The sequence below is a fragment of the Sander lucioperca genome, chromosome 8 (assembly GCF_008315115.2).
Source record: "Sander lucioperca isolate FBNREF2018 chromosome 8, SLUC_FBN_1.2, whole genome shotgun sequence".
Classification (NCBI taxonomy): Eukaryota; Metazoa; Chordata; class Actinopteri; order Perciformes; family Percidae; genus Sander; species Sander lucioperca.
Window position 1 is genome coordinate 9,095,821 of NC_050180.1, and position 22,587 is coordinate 9,118,407.

The window sequence follows — 22,587 nt, forward strand, 5'->3', positions numbered from 1 at the left end:
CCCTCCCAATTTCTTTGCATCGTGTTTAGATCCACTGTGGTCTGACTCACTGGTTGTAGACTGTGGGTATAAGCCTGCCAGGACAGGACTAAAAAAGTCTTAGGCTACATCTATTCAAATACGTTTTCATTTTAATACGAAAACGATCTCCGTCCTCATGAGTGTTTTAGCACGATTCAGAAATAGCCAAATCTCTGTCCATATTAAAGCGCCTGAAAACGCATATCACAGGCCCTTTCAGGTACACTGAGCATGCGTGTGCTGGTGTAAATGGTGTGTAGGGCTGAAAACGCCGCGGTACACGGGAATTGTCGTGAATCGCTCAAATAATAGCTTGCCTCCTTGCGCGTGTAGGCAGTAGTAACATTATAAAATGCAGACTGTGACTGCAAAACAGCTGCTAGCATTGACAACAAGGTCAGTAATGCCTGTCATTCGTTATCCTTGTTGAATTAACCACCACTAGTCAAGGCTGATGTCGTTTGTTTTCTTCTGGAAAAGGAGGTGACAGGGCCATGATAATTCAGGGAAGGACACGTCGTGACTGATAGGACCCAATCAGGAACTAAAACGAGGTCAGCAGCATTTTCAAAAGTCTTCCGTTTTAGGGGTTTTAAAACACTGAGGTAGTGTATGTATGTATAGGGCCAAAGTGAAAAAAATCAATCAATCTCATTGTAGCTGATAACCCATTTACAGGATCTTTACTAGTGGTGTTCAGAGACTTCAAATGGGCCTCAAGGGAGTCCTCCACTACCAAACAAACAGATTGTGCTGAACTTTCATAGCCATAATAAAAAAAGGAAGCAAGGAGATGAAAGAGGAAAGGCTGTTCTTTTACAAATTACATTTAGCCAGAAGGTATTGTTGTTAATTGAGGAAGTCTATCTCAGACTGCTGGGGCTTTACCTCTTCACCCCGAGTCACTCCAACACAGACAAAAACTATCTACATGGCCAAATCTGAGGATCATTAACCCTTTCAAACAGGAGCATTGAAGCGAGCTCCCCAGGACAGCACTAAGGCACTCTATTCTCCTTAATCGTGCTCCTCCTTTTCCTTCTATATATAGCCATATCACCAAGGGCTCCGTGCAGAGCTCCATAGAATATGGAGGACGAGACGGAAACGGAGAGGGTTGATGAATATGAAAAGGACAAGCAAGCGGAGGAGAGGGGCTCTTCATTCATTTATCCAGCTACAGACTCTCTTCAGACATTCAAAAGTTTAAAGAACAATGCATTGCTCGCAGGTAGAGGATTTACTGTCTGCCTGTACCTTCTGTAAAAGCACGAGGCCAAGGAGCAGAGTAGAGCTTATAAAACAAGAAAAGACTGTTTTCACAGCTTCTCTGTGTGGCCGTGCATTATTGATGGGTTTACCCTAATCCACTGCGAATACATGTACGGTCACATCATGACACAATCCATGTTTTCGGGGGTGATACACACACATAGGACAGCTATGACGTGAACATTTGTGGCGGTTTCTATTCTTGTGCATATGTTCATAAAGCCTTAAAGAGATTGTGTTGAAAAAGCACCATAGTGGCTATACAGAGCGACATGGCAGCCCCCTAGCCATACCCTAGGGCAGTGTGGCTTTTCCCCCAGTATGCTGGAGATCTACTGCAATTTCATGTTAAGGCGAGGACAGCTACACTTCTGTGTTACGTAAAAAAAAACCCATCTTTCACTTTTGTTGACTTACTAATTTCAGCTGGTTTCAGTTATTGACTTTATTGAGCTTTTGACTTACCACGCACAAAATGAAGGAGAGAGGATGTGGAAGTGAAATATATATTAACTTGGGAAAACAACAATAATCAGAGATCTCTAAAGGGCTTTTTGTGTTTTCACAAGTTTTTTTTTTCTGTCTTTAATGATGGTCCTGGCAACACGTCAGTATATTAGCTGTGTACGGCTATTAGTTCAGCAATTAAGACACTGTGGAAAGCAAGGCTGCTCTTAATCATTCCTGACAACTTCAAAAATTAAACTGATACATGATTTGGTCAATATCATAGATGTTGTCAAGGATGATAAGGAACAACTTATTTTCATTGTCCCTGATAATCTTACAATAAAGGCCAACTTCAACTGTCATCTTCCAAAAAGGTGTAATATGTAGGAAGAAATTGGGGTTGCCAGTGCTGCCTCAGGGCAAGCATGCTCAGGGAACTAACAATATAGATGCTGAGTCAGGTGCTTGACAGAAAATAAAAAGTCAATAACCAGCAGCAAAGACTTCTTAGAGCTAGCATTTACCAATATTATCCTTTACAATGACTAACATCCATCCCTACCTCAAACACAAAAGTACCAATTAGATGGCCTATACTGTTGCATTTAACCCCCTTACCTACTCTAGTGGAGCAGCTTTATGTCCACAGAATTGTAGTTGGAGTGGGAAGCCTGCAGTTATGAATGAGTGCAACTATTTAAATGTGAAGTAGAGCAGTGAGGGAACATGAATATTCAGCCAGAAGTACCTCAACCAACAAAGTTAACAGAACATAAATAAACTAGGGCTGTCAGCGTTAACGCGTTAATCGCGATGCGATTAAAAGCCGACACTTCACTCGGCTTTGCATCGTGCCTAACAGGCTACTATTTTGACACCTTTGCAGCACCGTTACTTATCATCAAGCTGCCACTTCCTCATAACACATCCTGCTGCTGCAGGCTGCAGGCATGATGGAGAAAGACAGCAGCAATGAAATGGCCCGGACGGCTCGTAGACAAGTCGAAAGCCATATGCACATTGTGTAAAGCCGAATTAAAATATTACCGAAGCACGTCAAGCTTGAGCTACCACCTACGGAGCTAAGCATAGTAGTACAGTTAACGTGATGCTAGACCACTGGCCCTCGGGGGGCGGGGGAGAAATAAATGTACGGAAAGAGGTTGCCGTGGCCCGCCGTACAGGTTAGTTTGACCAGCGGGCAGCAGCGGTGGCCAGAGCAAGCAGCTGCAGCGGCCGTAGCGGGCGATCACGGGGGTACATCCTCAGCGGTGAAACGCGAACGGGGGCTGGAGTATAACCTAGCTAGGTGGAAAGCTAACGCTAGCCGGCCACCTGTTCCATCAATCCTGCTTGCAAGTGTCCGCTCATTAGACAAAAACTGGACTACATCCAACTTCAACGAAACTCCCAACGCGAGTTCAGAGACTGCTGTGTTTTTGTTGTTGTGGAAACAACAGTGTACCGGACTATCCAGCCTGTTTCTCTGTCGCCGGGTAAGAGTGGAGATGGGCTGTGTTAAGACGGACTTGTGCAGAAATGAGCTGCTCATTAACCGGTGATCACTGGACGTCAGTGAGTAATCATCATTATTTAGGAGTTACTAAACACAATATTGACTCTAGTAAGGATAGGGATTTTTAGTTTTTTAGTTAGGTACTTGGAGGAATTGTGCAATAATGACAGATTCACACATTTTTCTTTTGTTTACAGTAAATAAATAATTACAAATCTTAAAATCAAGCTCATAAAGTAACTTTCTTTGCATTCATTTGATTCCCAATCAAGATACACTGGTAAAAATTGCTTTCGATTATTAATATGTACTTAAAAACTGTTCTGAAATGCAAAATTGAATTTTAATCATGTGATAAAATATGCGATTAATCGCGATTAACTATAGAACTTATTAATCGTTTGACAGCCCTAAAATAAACATGATGTTCATTTAGCCATATTGATTTCATTAACATCACCTAAAAGCAGTTACTCCTTTTAATGCCGCTTCATGACAGAATTCAGAGTGAGACTCCCAAAAATGGCAACGCCGTCATGGCAAGTTAGAAACGTACCCAAACAAGAATGGTCTCATACTAGGCTTATGCTGATTGGCGATCGGAGCGTATTTCAACAATTAAAAGGGATGATCGACGATGTGGTTTTACTACACCAATATTAAGGTATTTTGAACTAACTTACTAACAGAACTGAGGTGTTGTAAAAACTGCGCCCCATTAACTGTCACAAGTGAATTTTGAATCCTTAATTGCAAACCTTTTGCCATCTGACCACGATTGGACGATATGAAAATTGAAATGATCGCCCAACCCTATTTCATAGGGCGCACACACCTGATTTTAACCCAGCAGGAAGACAATTCTCAGAGTGACTCAAGCATTTTCTCCCTCTGCAAATATTCTGCACCATATGCATTTTCTTGCTATAGGAATACAATAATATTGCATTTATTTCTTCTTCTATTTTTTTGCATTTAATGAAAACTTGAAGATTATTAGACATGCACGCTCAAAGAGTAATAACAGACAAGCAGTAATATGTGGGCTGGTCTGCGTTGCAATTTTGCCAATGAGTGGACCAGTTAACTATGACCTGGTCCTGGTGGTTTTATGGAGGCCTTGTACTGCCCTTTGTAGTGCTAACGTGTGAGTGTGTGTGTGTGTACAGCATTGACTGTAATGTCACATTCACGGTCTGATGCTAACCTCGTCTGGCATATGCGTTAGCCCTTTCTTCTTCTTCTCCAGTAAAAGTAAAAAATTGATACAAAACCCATTCTTTTTTTTTTTTAACATGGTGCAGACTGTTATCGTTTTCCCCAAAGTAAAGATTAATACGTTATGCACTCACGAGTGTGTTAATGCAGCCTATACTGCATAAATAATGGCCACTACATGCAGCTTGTGCTCACCACAATTTGGTGACAGGGGTGATGGGGCGGCATTGATGCGGCCCCCCCTCAGCGAAGTGCAGAATGTCTCAGCCATACAAGCTGCTTTATTTGCACAAACCCCTACCCTGCACCATCATCACTCCATCTTCTAAAATTACAGCCTGTTGTCCCCTACTGAAGTATGGTTATCACTAGGCCAGACAATCTGATTTGAACAAAAACCATCTATTTGGGCTTCCAATTCTGTACCTAGTGAAAAGATCGGACCTACTCGGCCTACAGGAGCTTAGTAGTTTGATGTAGCCCCATAGCGGAGTATGACATGAAGACAGAGGTGTGATTCCCACGTGATCCACAAAGTCCATGAGACTGTATGGTAGAATGGGTAAAAAGTATATTTGGATTATTGTAGTACTGCCACGATTAGTGGACTTAGTCGACCATTAAAATAAGTCGACGGCAATTTTTTTAGTCGACGTCGTCGTTTTACTATTGACTGCCTATTTATTTTTGGTCTCCTGTCTCAAACGGCTCGCTGTAATTCACCTCAACACCAGTCTGTGCACCGTGCGCGCACTGCTGGTTAATCTGCTCTCCTTTTTCTTCCCCCTCCACCCCGCCATCACTGCTTTGATTTGAAAAATGGCGGAGGCTGGTAAAAGAGTGGTCTGTAACTTCGCTGTACGAGTTGTGCAGAGGCTGCACAGTTTGACTAGCGGGCAGCGACGCAGCCGCGGCACACCAGGCCGCCGGATGATGTTGCTAAGAACTTGCAATGTATAACTATTATCAGACCGGCCCTCGCGGCCTCGAAACACTAGCGGCCCACCGGGAAAAGTCCTGACTCCGCCTCTTAACGTAAGTATATGATTATTAATGAAAAGGCGAGCAAGTCTGTACTGTTTATTAACTCTTGACAAGTACAATGACTGTATGTATGTGAATACTTAAGACTTTTGCAGTAATGTTTTAAACCCCGTCATGCATGCAAGTGTAAACGCGAGCAGCTACACACTGCCCGCGTGGTGTTTCTGTTGTGTGTCAGCTGTGTGGCGGCTGCGTCGATTTTTGTCTTCACACACCAGAAAGGTGTCTGACGCGGCGCTGCTGCTGCTAGCCTTGTCTGGACACATGTATGTTTCCCATTGATTTACTGCACTCAAGCCGTAGTATACTTCATGTTAAACATAAATATATACTGATTTGATTACAGCAAAGACAACGTCGGCAGTATTGACGGGAAAATAGGCTACAGAATATTTTGTTCTGTATTGACAGGTGCAATATTTGAAAATCGATAATTATTTATTATTTTTTTAAATTACATTTATGTCATTTTTTTTATTTGGTAACATTTACGTTATTTATATTGTTTATGGCACAAGTGACATTTTATGTTTTGGCCCTTCAGTTGAGTTCAAAATAAAATGGACGAAATAACAAACACTTGATTTTTTTTTCACTTGACTTTTTTTTTACATTAAATCGTTAAGATTAGTCGACTAATCGAAAAATGAGTCTAAAGATTAATCGTTAGAAAATTAGTCGTTAGTGGCAGCACTAGATAATTGTTGGTCTGCAAAGCAAAGTGCACTGAACATGACATACCTTTCACATCAACGGGAACTCAGAAGAAGAAAGGAGTTGCTCTAGTACACTCTGTACCGACAAATGGCACAACAGACGGAAAAGGAGTCTTGCTAAAAAGAGATTGGCATGGGGTACTTTCCATAAAATCATCCCTCAATGCAAATCAAACCAGCTATTAAGCTAACTGAAATAAAACCATGCCAATCTCTAGGTATGTATCCTGGATACTATTCATCCTGAAAAAAAAGATGATAGAGAGATGATTTTATGAAAGTACCCCATGCCAATCTCTAGGTATGGTGAAGGCTATGTGATGATGTGGGGCTATTTTAATTCCAAAGGCCAAGGGAACTTTATCAGGATGCATAGTATACTGGATCCATGAAATAACTGGCCTTTAAAAATAAAAATCTGCCTTCTTCTATGGGAATTTAACATAGGGGTGTACTTACTTACACCCCTGTATTTTAGGGAAGAACATTTATTTATTTAGGATACATTATTCATTCACAAAGAAAATTGGTGTCCTTAAAGATTGGATTTTTCCAATTTATTTTAATTAAGGCATTAAGATCAATTTCCAAAAGATGATTTTTTTATTCCTCTTTTTAGTCATCTTTAGCATGGGTTCATAAACTTATGACTTATTTGTAATTAAAATGAATGACTGCCAAACAGACAGTCATACAATACTACGATGTAAACACATATATATAATATGGATCTTTTTATCTCTTTTACACAATCTTTGATGCTAACATACATAGATGGATATTTCATATCACCCAGTTCATGCCTCTCCAAGGCTTTGACACTGGTCTGTAGCTTGTATTTAGTAACACTAGCCTTGAGCCAACATTATCTATGACAGTATGTTTTACACAGCCTGATTGAATTGATTGAAACTGACCAGTCATGTAAAATTAAGTCAAAAATCAATATTGAGTTCTAATTTGAACTGGGTGGGGAACAACAGCTTTGTAAGACGAATTTTGAAAGTCGCAGCAAAACTGCAAGGTCATCCGCAGCCTCATTATCCTGTGGCAAAGATGTGAAACCTCACACGCACTGCATGGCATGCGGACTGTATTTACATTGTGCTTTTCAAGCTGAGTAGGACAAAGCACTTTACAAAGTCTCTCCATCACCCACATATCCACACATATCACTGTCAGTTCAGACCTTAATAAGATAACAGAACATAAAAGATAATAACAAATCAAAGGAAAATGATTTATTTATTTATTTTCTGACCTACTTAATTGCAGAAATATCAGGGCACATGACTGCTGGACGCACAGCAAGTAGTGCACAAGGTGCCACAACAACAGATTTTAAATAACTCCACAGTTTGACCACATTATGTCAAGCACCTGAACTAGGGCAAGGCAATATATCGATATTATATCGAGACTAGATGGTCTTAGATTTTGCATATCGTAATATGACATAAGTGTTGTCTTTTCCAGGTTTTACAGGCTGCATTGCAGTCAAGTGATGCCATTTCCTAAACTTAACCAGACTGTTCTAGCTGTTTTATTATTTGCCTTTACCCACGTAGTCATTATATCCACATTACTGACGATTATTAATCACAAATTTTATTGTGAATGAGATATCGAAGTATTTGGTCAAAAATATCATGATATTTGAATGTCTTCATATCGCCCAGCCCTACCCTGAACACTTGGCTTAAAGTATTTTTACATAACATACAACAGTATTTAGCCTATGACAATATTTGCGACAAAAAAAGGTTTAAAAAAACATTTTTATTTAATAAGAATGACATTCTCAAAGCTCATCTAATCTAGCCTGCTTAATAAGGATTGACTGGTTGACGCAATGCCATGAAATGCTAGCTGCATTTTACTTAAATCAATAACTGAGTGAGAGAAGGAAACAGGATGCCCGTTGTGTTTCAGGAAGAGTACACAGGACAAAGGCTGAATACTTGTAAGCCAAAAACGGCATGCAAGTGGCCACTGATAAGGAGCACAAGGGAAGTCAAGAGAGTTCCCTTAGGAAATGTATTCATGTCAAACTGTCCAAAAGTGCGATTGGACAAAATGTGGGACTCCTGCTTGTAATCGGAACATTGCTAATTGGAGAACCATGCATCCCTGCAGACAGGTGGCTTGTTATCATCCACATCACTGTTTATGGAATTGTTCAAGACACTTGTATAATTACTCCTTAGCTAAGGGAAGTTAAATTAGCTAAACTTGGTCCGATCAACCTTGCTGACATTTGTTTTTGCAGCGCTAATCCTGCTGGGGACAGCAAATATGTTTGGAAAGCAATCCAGAGTGGAAGGCAGCTAGAGCGATTTCATTTCATGCAACCGATGCGTTCAAATATTTTGCATGCAAACAATTACTGGCCAATCTAGCAGGTGCTCTTCTCGCCAAAAGGGACAACTTGCCCAAATTTGCAGCTTGGCAGGTTGTTTATTTGCTCTGGCAAACACCAGAATGCCTGACAGTTTTTCTGACAATCATTGGAAACACCAAACTAGCTGCTATGGTCACTGAGAAGGGAAAGCAAAGCTATACAAACTGTCAAACAAAACATGCCCTTTCTCCGAAGGTTGATTACTTCGGTTGATTAGGTAATCAATCATATTTATTTGGGCCTTTATTTGCTGAAAATCAGCTAAAATACTTGCATTGGAGTAACAGGTGATGTTTATCCAGCAGCTTACCACAGTAAGAACTGACAATGAGCCCCTGTGGTCTTCGTCAAAAGTGTATGCTCATCAGCCCGCAAATCCTGAGGAAAGGCATTGTCTTTTCATAGTGCCTTATCCCCATGATGCAGCAATGGTGTATTCATCAGGGCTCAAACAACAATGTCCTCAGGGCAGAGAACACAAGTGTAGATCACAGGAGCAGCTATGTCCACATGGAGCTGTGTGAAGGGGATGGCTATGATTTTTGTAGCCTGCAGTTACGCATTATAGGAGTATTAACGGACAGTCCGCTGACAGCCAGCAACAATTTATTAGCACGAGTAGCAGCAGTGGCAGCCCCTCTGCTGTTGCTGTTGTTGTTGCTGCTGCTGCTGCTGCTGCTGCTGCATGGGTCCACTAACACAGAGCCATACAGCTTTCCTGGGATGGCACAATGCATCAGAGCTGAGTGAACTTTGCACACGCACACACAGATACACACACACACACACACACACACACACACACAGTCAGTTTGTCATGGTACTCTCAGTGCTTGTTCTGAGCTGTTTTTCCATCTTTAAAGCCATCTCAGCAAGTGGAGCAGTACTGCATCAGTTGTGTGAAATACACAGTAATTGGGATTTTGCAAAACCTCCATTACTCCCTTAACTCAGCAAATCAGCTTTTCCCACAGCTGCGCTAAAGATTCAATCATTCTCCGTTATTTCTTTAAACGAAAGCAAGAGTTTGTCAGCAAAACGCTTGTCCTGCATTGCTTTTCTGTTAAATGATCCAACTATGCTGCATTGTTCAAAGGAAAATGTAACTCTTTGAGTCTTCGAAATGACTGTGCCAGGGCGACCTCTAGCTCACATGGTAGAGCGTGCGCCTGCTATAGTTCTGTGCAATAAATCAAATTTTAATCACGATTACGATTTCGGCTCCTAACAATCACAAAAACCATGTAATCGAGAACAACATTTATGTAGCACATTGTGTTTTGGAAGTAAACTCTTATTTTGTCTCCAAAACAAGTTCAAACGGGAAATTTCACTGTTGAAGGTGTTTCACTGTTTTTTTAAGTTAAATAAATGTTGTTGTTTTTTTCCAAAAATCAATGAGTTATCATGTTAAATGTGATTTCAATATTGACCAAAATAGTAGTGATTGTGATTTTTTTCCATATTCGAGCAGCCCTACGTGCACCCCATGTGTAGGCTGAGTCCTTGGCAGGGGCCCAGGTTTGACTCCTACCCACGGCCCTTTGCTGCATGTCATCCACCCCTTTCTCTCGCCCCCCTTCTCCTGTCATTTAATAAGTCAAAAATTATAATAACAGAATAAATGTGTAATAATAAATAAAATAGAGGCTATGCCCCTAAATGTTTAAATGTGTGGAGCCCTAACAAAAATCTGAAACATATGTTTGAGGTAACATCAGTTTTTATTTTTATTTTAACACAAACCTTTTTGAAAAATGAAAAATGTCTTGGGATCTGCTTCAGTTTCACTGTGTGTGTCTGCATTCTGCTGGCCTCATTCGACATGATAAAAAGACACGCAATAATGCCAGAGCATGCACAGGTTAAGGTGCATTGTGGGAAACTTCACTCTCTGGATTCATTACTTGCAGAAATACAGTAGTATTCACGTTTATAGCAACATCATATTTCTTTTTAATATTATTTTACTTGTGCTGAAAGCAACAGGGGAATCAGAAGGTGTATACTGACTTTTCAATCATGCAGTTGTTACACTTTTAGGCAGGAATTACTTCCTTACTAGCTTTCACAAAACAGCAGTCGGAAAAGAGGCACGTCTAAAATACCATTGCATTGTACTGCAATGTACAATACTGAATGTATATGTAGCCGATATATTGTTTAATCTTTTTTCTCTAATTGCAGTCCGACAGGGCTGTGCAAACGTGTTTACAGCGACAAGAGCAGATTCGAACACTTCAACATATACCTGCATGTTAATTCAATATTTTGTAGCAGCTAGCATAGCATCATAATTACTGTATCTCTGTGTATTGTACATGATGCGGTCTCCCTGGTAGACCTTCACAGGCACCACTGACATGGTAAAGCTGAGGGGAGATGACAGCCATATATCCCGCTGTCGCACTGCATACACAAAAGGTTATTTCGCAACGCCTACAGAGGAAGAAGTACATCTTTTTGGTAAACGGCTGATGTGATTTTGACCGGTGAGTCCCCATGTCTGCGCTGTTCGAGGATTACTAGCCTATTATTACATAAACACAACCGGAACCCAAATCAGCAACACCGTTTTCATCCTCCGCAGCCCCAAAATAACAAGCTAACAGCCTACTCACGGTTCGTGCTGTAACGTAAAGTTAGGGTTTCTGGATACGTTGGAATCTTCTCCGCCACTTCACTTCACAAAACACAGATGACTGTTTTCATCCGTGTCGTCGCTGGCGTTGGAGAAAAAACGAACAGAGACTGAGAGCGGTTTGTTGTACGGTCGCATGTACTGCAGTGTCCACAGACTGCTGTCGGTACTCTTCTTCGTCTTGATATTTTTGATGTGGTCGGTAAAGGAAATGGTGCATTGGCGCCGCCGTGTGGTGTGGAGTCAATGCAGGCCGGTCAGGAGAATCCAACTATGTCCATGCAGTACCGGAGGCTGCATTTCCAGGACCGCATTTCTAGGACCTTAGTTTTTCAAGGGTTAAAGGTGCCCTGCCACACATATTTCATTACTTTGTGGTAATGTCTGAAGTTCTACCATGGACTCTGTAACATTTTTTGTGGAAAAAATGCCTTGGTTACCTTGTTTCAAGCCATTCTTGTGGTATAGAAAGCCTGCAGGAAGACTCAGCTCAATTTGTGCCAGTTCTCATTAATATTCAATAAGCTAAACTGCTTGACTCTGATTGGCTAACAGCTAGCCAATGAGAGCCTGGCTATCAGCATCCTTTACCCAGCGCAATAGGCTCTATGCAAGCATCACTTCCGCATTGGCGTAAGGATGCTTGGACATTTCCAGTTACCGGAAGAAAACATTACAGTGACAGTAGACCGTTATGATGGCAGAGATGAGGTTTACAAGGTGTTTGCTGGAGTTGCCTAAAGTATCTGTTAATAATATACGGAGGGTCGTCCGGACATCCAGTACGACACCACGTAGCAAATTGGATAAAGGCTTCAAATTTTACATTTCTTAATTTCTTTGCAACTTTGAAGGTGATTTGCTAATGCTAGGTTCAGGTTAATCATGCTTTAAATAAAATCTAATCATGTGTATATACCTCTCACTTCATGTGTTTGTACTTTTATGAAAGTATCAGGTAAAAACAGGGCTACAAATGAGATCTCTGTGAGAGCCCAGCATACTCCTAGCTAACTATTATGTAGCTGCATGCTAACACGACATAGCTGTAATCTTGGCCAATGCTGGTCATTTCTCCCCCAATCCTTTATTGGTGATTTTTCACGGTACAAAGTCCTGTTATATACATACAGTGTATAGCTATATATACTCTGCTGCTACCGTGAAAAATCACCAATAAAGGCTTCTAAACCAAATACTACATAACCGGACATGTCCTAGCAGTAAAGTGACCGGAATATGGGGAGAAATTACCAGCATTGGCCAAGATTACAGCTAAGATACAGCTATGTTGTGTTAGCATGCAGCTACATAATAGTTAGCTAGGGGTACGCTAACGTTAGATTGTAGTGGAACGAAGTAGCACTTTCTAACGTCAAAAATCACAGATAAAGGGTTCTGAACCAAACATTACCCAATCAGGCATGTTTCAGCAGGAATGCGACCCGGAATTGGGGAGAATTTAACAACATTGGCAGCCAAGATGACATACTGCCGTTAGCATGTAGTTACATGCGACAATGTTAACACCGCATGTTTTTTAAAAAAAGTGTTGGCTGCAGACTTGTGTGCTCGTTATAAGAAAGTTCTCATCGGATGTTAATCACCCACCGTTTATGTAATTCATTGTCTTTGGGAAAAGTAAAAAAACTAACAGAATTGCATCTTTCAGACACTACATTGCGGCACACAGCAGTGGTGGCTGGAGCTGTCATCCCATCTTTGAAAGGACACTTTCGTACGTTTATTCATCGTGTTATTAGTCAAGACAAAGTATTACAAGTAAAAACATTAACATAAACAACACAACAACGACGAAAATTAACAGTTTTGGATGTTTTGACGACAAGCATTCAATGGTAGCATACGGTAGCACAGCATTCTACGATAACCGGAAGTTTACATCCATCCTGAGATTTAACCGGAAATACGTCATGCTCCCCTGTGCATATCGCCTATTGGGCGAGCTCATGAATAGTAATGAGCTCAGGCAACACCATGTCAGACTGACCAGCTTTTGTAATTGGCCTGGTTTCTCCACTTATTTCTCTTCAGTGGCTAGAGCTGACAGAGGAGGTAGCAGTTCATTTTCACATTCACGACATAACACAAACACATATGGACCTAACATATTTCAAAAAATACAATTAAAAACGTTTTTGTGTGGCAGGGCACCTTTAAAAGGTTCATTCCACCAAAAAGCTACTTTCTGTCAAAATATTAAGTTTAAAAAGGTTTTTCCACCCGGATACTACTTTCTGTCAACTTGGTTGCTAAGAGTTACATGTTGGGAAATTTTTGTTATTATCATGTGGCATTTCCACACGAAATACAGACAAACAGGATTATTTCTTGTCTGCCATTTCTGTTCTTCACATAATTGAACACTTTCAACAGTCTCAAAGATTCCTGCAAGAGAGAGAGACAGAGAGAGAGACAGAGAGAGAGACATATATATATATATATATATAATATATATATATATATATATATATATATATATAGACAGAGAAAGACAAAGAGAAAGAGAGAGAGATGCAAGAAAACAATAGAAATTACATTTTATATTAACATTTGACTTTTCCTGACCGTGCAATATTGAAACCGACATTATGAAGTAGGTAAGAGCACTACCTTTTAATTGAGTGGTCTTCCTTCTTTTCTCATTTGTTTTTCCAATCATCTGCAGAATTCTTCCACTTCATTGAAAAAGTAAATGGACAACATAATCACTGCTGGGTTATAAAAATATTGGTAACACTTAAAAAAGATGCATTCATTACTACTTCTTAATTAAGGTATTACCTAATATTAGTAAATAGTTGAAAAGTTTTCATGGCATTGTGTAAAAAACTGTGAAATACCTGTGATGATGAAGTGTCCCAGGTATAACAATGAACATTAATGTTAAACATTTCACATAGGCCTACACTGAAGACAGTGAAGACCAACCATAAGGACGGGCTTTTATCATCTTTTGAAGTTGAATGTGCTGGCTATACTTAATTATTATAGTCATAAAGTTAACAAGTAATATAATACCACCCGGTGATAATACACCTAGTTGCGCTCACCAAAGATAGCTAAAACATTACGGTTTCATTAAACAAATACTTTAGGCTAACAGTTAGCAAGCTATCATAAGCTAACGATGATTGTAACATTAGGAACTGGCTGCTCCCAAATTTCAAAACCTCGGCTCGTTCAGAATACGATCTCGTATTTTACTAAAACAGTTCACCGAAACGTGTTTCTGAAAACATTTTAAGCGAGAAATAGGCCATGCAGTTGCTACAGCTGTCTTCATTTCGGATCGACAAAGGCGAGCCGGCCGCTCCTCATTTGCATAAAGTTGGCTGGATTCAACTTCATGCAAATGAGGAGAGGGCGAATCAACGCCCCACCTCTCCAAAGTCCCCGAAACGCTACCAGAATGTATTGCATGGCTGCTCCCATAGAAATGCAGGGAAATGACGCTGACAATGGACACACAGCATCAGACTTTTAACATTAACGTTAGTTAACTCACTCACACTTTGGCTAGACAGCTAATGTTACTTTACTCTCCAATTCAAGACACCAACTCTTTTCACAGTTAGCATTAAAGAAATAAAAATAACATTATTCACAATCAGTAATGTTACTCACACTTCACTTGACGAGCTCTTCTTCCATTTTTGGTGGAAATGTGGTCCTATCGCGTTCTTATGAATCCCACACGCTTTCTTTGCAAGACCCAACCTATAGCTAGGGTCCTAGAACTGCAATCCTGAAAATGTGGTCCTGGAAGTGCAGCTTCTGCTGCTGCAGCTATATGCTCAGGAGGACCAGAGCATTAGTTCCCAAAGTGGGGGCCGGGAAACCCCAGGCGTCCTTGAAAAGGTTCCAGAGGTTCCGCAGCAAAAAGCGGAATCATTTATTTTCACTATATGCAAGTCTGCTTTATTTTTATAGTACCTGCCAGCAACCAGGTAATACAAAGTGCTTTACATGAAACATGAAAGAGCAGTTAAAAAAAAAACATGCATTAAAGAGGATATAAAGGCAGCTAAAACAGAATAAGACAGGTAAAATTACAAAAAAAGAAGTTAAAAGAAGCAGTGTAAGAAATGAACAATTACTTGGTTTAAAAAGGCAGCATCAAAAAAGAAAAGTCTTGAGATTCCATAAGTAACACAATGACCGAATGCATGACTATTTTAGTCATGGGTTTCATACACTTTCTATAATAAAACATCTAAAAGCTAAAATCCTTTCAGATCCAGGGACCCTGAACAAAATCAATAAAAACTGGGGGTCCGTGGTCTGATTTGTGTTAGTTTAGGAGTCCTTGACATGAAAAGGTATGGGAACCACTGGCATAGAGGACTCTCCCTCCATTGTTAAGTATGGCCTATGCTATGAGTACAGTAGTATTGTATATACACCCAAAATAGGCATTTAGCACTTTCAATGGAATACAGGAAAGAGAGCAACAATTCCACACACAAGCGAGCGCACATTTAATTTAATAAAATGCAAGCTTTAGTTCAAATCATGTTAAGCAAACATCTGATAATATGTAGGTTATGTTTGCAGGATTTATTCATTCATTCAAATCCATTCTGCTTTGCATACAACTTAAAAATATACACTCATTTTTTTTCATGCGTACAGCATTACATGAGACCAAACGCATAGCGAAGACTATAGCTGACAATAGAGACACTTGAGCTTCCTTAATTTGTAATAGAATAAATTAAGTATATATATTATTTATTTTTAATATAAACAAAACCCAGAATTCTGTTTTGAATTTTGATCAATTTAAAACCATAAATGAGCGGATTCATAATAGGAGGTATGATGAAAAATTCTACTGCATTAAAGTTTTGAAGAGTTTGAGGTAAATCGTTGGAACCATATCTTATATGCATTAAATCAAAAAGTATAGCCACAAGAAAAGTGAGCAAGGAGGTTAAATGTGGAACACATGTTTTCATGAACTTTGCCCTGTTTTCTATAGAATTCACACATGTTTTGATGATATACATGTAGGACCAAACCATAAAAATACCATGAAATACATACATGATTATTGTAATGTATGCAGCAATGTTGCTAACAATAGTGTCAGCTGGGAAACAAGCAAGTTTAACGATAATCCAGTTCATACAAAAAACTCTGGCAATAAAGGGGCTGCATAACTTTAATCTAGATGTTAGAATAATATTTGCGCCTATAATGCAAAAAGGTGAAACACACTAACTTTAAAAGTCTTTGCTTTGACAATATAGAGTGGTACACCAGGGGTCGACATATAGCCACATATCTGTCATATGCCATGACTGCAAGAATAGACAGTTCATTGCAGGCATACGAGTTCATTACTAGAGCCTGAACAAGGCATCCACAATAACCCCCAATTTCCACCAACTGCGGAACGGCTGCGGATCCGCTCCGGAACCGCGGCGGAGTCAATAGGTTTCCATTAAAGTCAATGTGTGTACTTCCACTGACTGCAGAACGGCTGCGTTCCGACTCCGTCCCAGCTCCGGCGATCCGCAGTCCTCTGGAGCAGATACGCAGAGCTTCTATTTTTTAAAAGATTTTAAAAATCCGGTTAATTTTCAAAATAAAATACACCGTGCCAGGGGCGCCGCCAGGAATTTTGGGCCCCATGACAAAAAATCAAATTGGGCCCCCTCTGCGCAGCTGTTGTCACCACATCTCTAGGACCTAACTGTCCCATCAAAAGCTTTACATAACTCTAATTAAAGGCTTGCAACTGTCTTGCTTCTTGTAGTTCAATACTAGTACTAGCACAATATTTACTGCTGGTGATTTGTACATGCATGCAAGTCTAGTATGCAGTTCACCATTTGATGCAAGATTAAAAGCAACCATAAAAAATGTGCTGAAGGCTATCTTTTACAGTCTCAATGTATTTTTATTGTAAAATTTGACAAAATGGAAAATTCTCTTAACAAAATTATTATTATTATTATTATTATTATTATAATTATTAATGAAAGACAGATAAATCCCCCACAGACTCCCTGCAATGATGCTAACTGGCAAGTCATTGAACACAATGTTGCTCACCTTCTTCACTGGGACAGGGAGGGGCACAGTTAGGGGGAGACTGGGGTGCTGCTGACTCATCTGTTGTTAAGTCTGCTAAAAGGGGCAGGGACAATGATTTAATATGAATATCTTGCTAAACGTTTCCCTGCACTGATTAAATGGTGATCTGTAGCTAGCTAGCTTATTTCACTATGGACATTAAGCCAACAGGTTAATACCACTCACAGACTACAGGCTACCCACCTTTCTTGGTGAAAAACTGGGTTACAGTTTGACACCCTTTCCTTTGTCTTTCCTCTCTCTCTTTTCTCTTTTTCCTTTTTTGAAAACCAGATTTTAATTTAACGTTACTTGGTAACATCGTGGTCACTGTAGCTAGTTCTGGCGCATCTACTGACTGCAACTAAACACCGTCACTGAGTGCGCTACGGCAGGACCAAACCATTTCATGCAGATACAGGGGGGTGGTCGGTCAATATGGATGTTTACTTTTTGGTCAATGGGGATATTTAACTTTTACTGCCAAAAACAAGTAAAAACCAAGAGATCATTAATTTTATTATTATATTTGAAATATATACTTAATGATGATGGTTTAATCATTTTATATTAGTTTTACCTATTTTTTGGGGCCCCTGTCAGTCATGGGCCCTTGGAATTGTCCTAACTTTTCCCCCCTATATGGCGCCCCTGCACCGTGCTTGTCGGTACACGATCCGTTCTGCCTGCACGATCCGTTCTGCACATGCGCAAGATAATACTGTTTTACGTATCCATACGACCTGCACGATCTGTTCCACGCTAGCCTATGGCTAGCCTCCACCGGGAAGCTAACGTTAGTTTAGCTAACAGCTAATTCGGCTAACCGCTAGCTGACAGCTAGATTCAGTCTAAAATAACGTTAACTCAAACGTAATGGGAAAAGCAGGCTACAGCTAAATTAAGACTTCACAGTAATAACAATAAAGACAAGTATTGAGTGATTGTATTTTAAATGAGCACAAGTAAAGTAGAACTGACGTAACAGCTGTTATATATGTTAGGTGTTTGTTATATATGTCAACGTTTATTTTCAAGTTTTATTTTGAGGGTCTTTTAAAGTTATTACATGCTGTCTCAGCTAGCAGTTAGCCGAATTAGCTGTTAGCTAAACTAACGTTAGCTTGGCTGTCGACCGGAAGCGTGGAACAGATCGTGCAGTGTCGTAAATCCTCGTACAACCGCGCATGCGCGAACATATTGCGCATGTGCAGAACGGATCGTGCAGGCAGAACGGATCGTGTACCGACAGTGCTCACGGCGGATCATATTTCCCTGCACTACACCTTGAAAACGTCATAATGGGCGGAGAGAGAGGCCTGAAGTCGGAATGGAAACAAACTGTTTGTGGTTTTGTGGTTCTGTTTATAGAAACTACATCCTGTTATATCGCGCGATCATACGTGAATTTGCGAGATCTCGTGGGTCCTAGTGACTGCAGCTGTCAGTCAAGGCCGCAGCCGTTCCGCAACAAATACAGACCTGGGGTCTCATTTATAAACGTGGCGTATGCACAAAAGGGGCTGAAAATGTGTGCAACCACTGAAAATGAGCGCATGCAGGAGGAGGGGATAGCCCGACTGCATGGAATACAGGATAGCATAAAATACCCTAGCATTAGATAACGGCAGAACACAGTGTAAATAACTAAATATCTGTCTTTAAAACTGTGCATATATCATCAAATGTCAAAGTCTGGAAATACAGCTGTTAAGCTCTCGCGCAATCGTTACACTTAATGTCCTCATTATCGGTCCTAACTTTAATATTGTTCGTGACAAAACCTGCATGAAGAAAAGTGTGTTTGCCTATTAGACTTTCTTTCGTCTTCAAATTGTATATCGGGGTGGGGATACCACTAGTTGATGCTGTGTTGGCAAGGTGTTAACAATCACAAATTGTTGTAAACAAATACTGTGGTGAACCCGTGCGTAATGCTGCATGATGGCACTGCTGGCACTGCAGGAGGACTACGCCAATGTAAGAATCAGGAGAAAAAGAGACTTCAGGGACCATGACGATGACTGGCTAATATGCCGATTTAGATTCCCTAAAGCTGAGCTCTTGGATCTATGTATTGAATTGGGTCCAGTAGGGCAACGTGCTGGAACCGTGCTATCCCGGTCCAAATACAGGTCCTCGCCATTCTGGGGGAAACCGTCTGTTTCCAGAGGGAAATGTCAGACAGCTAAGTGTTTTTTTTTAATAAATATTATATATAATATTCACCTTTATCACTAAGGCTTGTTTGGATATAATATGTAGTTCTGTGAAATCTTATACGTCTGGTATATCGAAGCTGTCCCCGAGTGCCGTAATGCTTGCCGTTTTGGACGTATTTTTAATACATGTAGTTATAGATCAGGTTTCCCTACACTGTGCAAGAACTGGCCGAAATTATGATTCAATTTGCAGCAATTCCTGAACGTCTGAGAAGTTTTTTGCTTTTTCTCCGCCAGTCATCATGATTCGGTCTAACAACTGCCAGTGCCATTCATATACTGATCAGCATTCACAAGGTGCTTTGCATTGACTATTTATGGTTAAAAATGGGCGTGTACAGGGCGGGATAAGAGGCGGATTCAAGTACGCACACTTGTAGGTAATCTCTGATTTATAAAGGGAACTTTGCTTACAGGTGTGCGTACACACGGTTTTATAAATCAGACTTTTTTTTGGCATACGCCATTTTGGGCTTTTGGGCGTACGTACACTTATAGTAAGGATCCTACGCACAGTTTTATAAATGAGACCCCTGGTGGGTATTAAAGGACGGCAGAGCCGACATGTAGCGGAGCCGATCCGCAGCCGTTCTGCAGTTGGTGGAAATCCGCCGTAAGAGATAACATGAACAGGAGAGAGCAGATCCCAGAGAAACTTGGGGTAGAAACCTGGTATAAAGTCTATTTATACAGACAGTGCACAATAGAATTCATGCAGGTTTTTATCCAAGATGATGGTCACAATAAGAGAAACATTTACCAGCACAATGAAACAGTAACACAGTAAAGTGAGAGAGAAGACAGCAACTCGGTGGCTCTTTGTTTCATTCAAACCTGAAAGAACAAACAATATTATTATAGAGACATTATCCATCATGATGAGAAAACTTATTTTTTCTCTGTGTTGTGTACCTCCATCCCTAACACAGTGACAGTTCCCTAATCTCACTGCTATTAATATATTTTCTTACTACAGCAATACACAAACGGGAATTCAAACCAGCCAATCAACGTTCAGAAAGAACTTCTCTTTTCTTTTCCCAGCGTGCTGCAATCTAGTATACGAGCATTATTTTTTAAACATTTTTATTTAATTTTTTTTGTTGTTGAAAATTGAAACTAGCATGTTTTATTTTTTATTGTGTTGCTCAAGAATAAAGCTAGCACTGGGCGAAAAAGTAGCTGAAAGTTGTATGTGTCAGTTGAATAGGTTAAAATATAAGTTTATTTATTTGTTCTATTATTGCAAGTCTTGCTTTTCTCCATGTTTTATTATTTGTGTATGTGCAGTGCATTTGCTCACTAGCAAATATGTCACTGACAAAACGCATGATTGAGCAACACTATAAAATGGCCAATTGAATTAATAGGCTATATGGTGCAAAGTCTGCTTTTGATTAATCCTATGAGATATGCACGTGCTAAAGGCAGATAATGTATAGACCCTTTGCATGTGACGTCAGGCTCCACTCGCGCAAATTATGAACGCCATGACGGACCGCGGAAGAGCTATGCTGTAGACGGACGGCAAGCTAAACGCGTACGTTTTCGTTCGTGTTTGTCTTCTCACATTTACAATCTGCAGAGTAATCCTCACCAACACAAGCATGCAGAGTAATCCTCACCAACACAAGCATGCAGAGTAAGCCTCACCAACACAAGCATGTGTATGTATTGCCTTTCTGTTTTAAATGAGTGATAAATAAAAGTATCCTCAACCAGCTAGCTAGCTAGCTGCCGTGCTAACCAGCTGTTCCTGCTAACAGGTCCAACCTGATGATGACCCACAAAACTAACATCAGTTATTCACTGACCAAGCTACATATCCAAAAAATAAAGCCGTTCCCTTGACCATTTAACTTAACACACATACAAAAAATATCGATTAAATTAAAGATGACATGGCACGGAAACTAGCTTCAAAAAGGCCAAAAAAAACGTTAAAAGCGGGTCTGCGGAGCTCCTACCCCGGCTAGATGGACTGCTAGCTAGCTGCTGCCCATCGCAACTGACCATGTCCTCTAAAAACATGGGCTACGTGTTATATAAGTCTTTACCTAAGTAAAGAATAGATGTTAATACAAAATAAACCCTAGATTGATGTCTTATCTTTATGTCTACATATGACAGTGTGATATAACAGTGTGACGGTTCTATAGACTAGTTTTTATTATGCTATTAAAGCATTTTTAAAAAAACCAAAGATACATTTTTACGTGCAAGTAAGCATTAGCCTCACGCTAATTTATCAAGACTAGGCCTACCGGCTAAACTAACGCTAGCTTCATGGCTACCTCTACACCTGGCAAGTCCCCACTCCCCCACAGGATTTCCTCGTTGTTCAATAATACAAACAAAGAAATTGCTGACATCAGGGAAGATGTTCGTCGGCTTTCCGAGGACTTAAAGATGCTTTGTTAACCGCCTGCTTGGACGTGGCTCATAATCAGTTGCTCCGGATCTCATCTCTCTCGGCGGCCTTCCAGGATACCGCGCCATGGGACCCAGCTGCCTGCCCATGTCCACCTTTCTGCTCAACACCGGTTATCAAGTCATCCTGGACTGAGGTGGTCTGCGGCCGAAAGAGAGCCTCGGGTAGGTCTCCATCGCCTCCTGCCCTCAGCCTCTCCAACCGTTTCAATGCCTTGTCGGAGTCGGAACCGGTAGCGGCTGATGCTGTTCACCGGGCTCGCCCCGCTTCAAAGCAGACTGACCAGCCGTCGTCACGGAAGAGGATTGCTACCGCATGGAGAAAGCTTCTGAGGGATGCGGTAGTCAGACGGTCCGGTGGCCTACACTGCCTGGATCGGCCAAATGACAACGTTCCTCAAAAACAGTCTCCCCAACCGAACGGTAAGCAATCTCCCTCTTCTTTTCCTTGTCCATCTGAAACCGACACTGACTGTTTTGTTCCCGTCACCGGCCATCCACACCCCCCCACTCCTCGTCTGCTCTTTCCCCTAACCACAGTAATTATTGGG

At 40.7% G+C, this 22,587-nt stretch overlaps 1 protein-coding gene and 1 pseudogene across 1 annotated transcript in view; both read right to left on the minus strand.

The window, feature by feature from the left end:
* adarb1b (adenosine deaminase RNA specific B1b) overlaps window positions 1-11,472 on the minus strand; it is a 135,952-nt gene extending 124,480 nt beyond the window's left edge. The window contains exon 1 of the mRNA XM_031291590.2: window positions 11,260-11,472. The gene's annotated coding sequence lies outside the window, so the exon portion shown is untranslated. The remainder of the gene's footprint in view (window positions 1-11,259) is intronic.
* A 4,558-nt stretch (window positions 11,473-16,030) lies between these two features.
* Window positions 16,031-20,483, minus strand: LOC116044588 (annotated as a pseudogene).
* Between the last annotated feature and the right edge of the window lie 2,104 nt (window positions 20,484-22,587).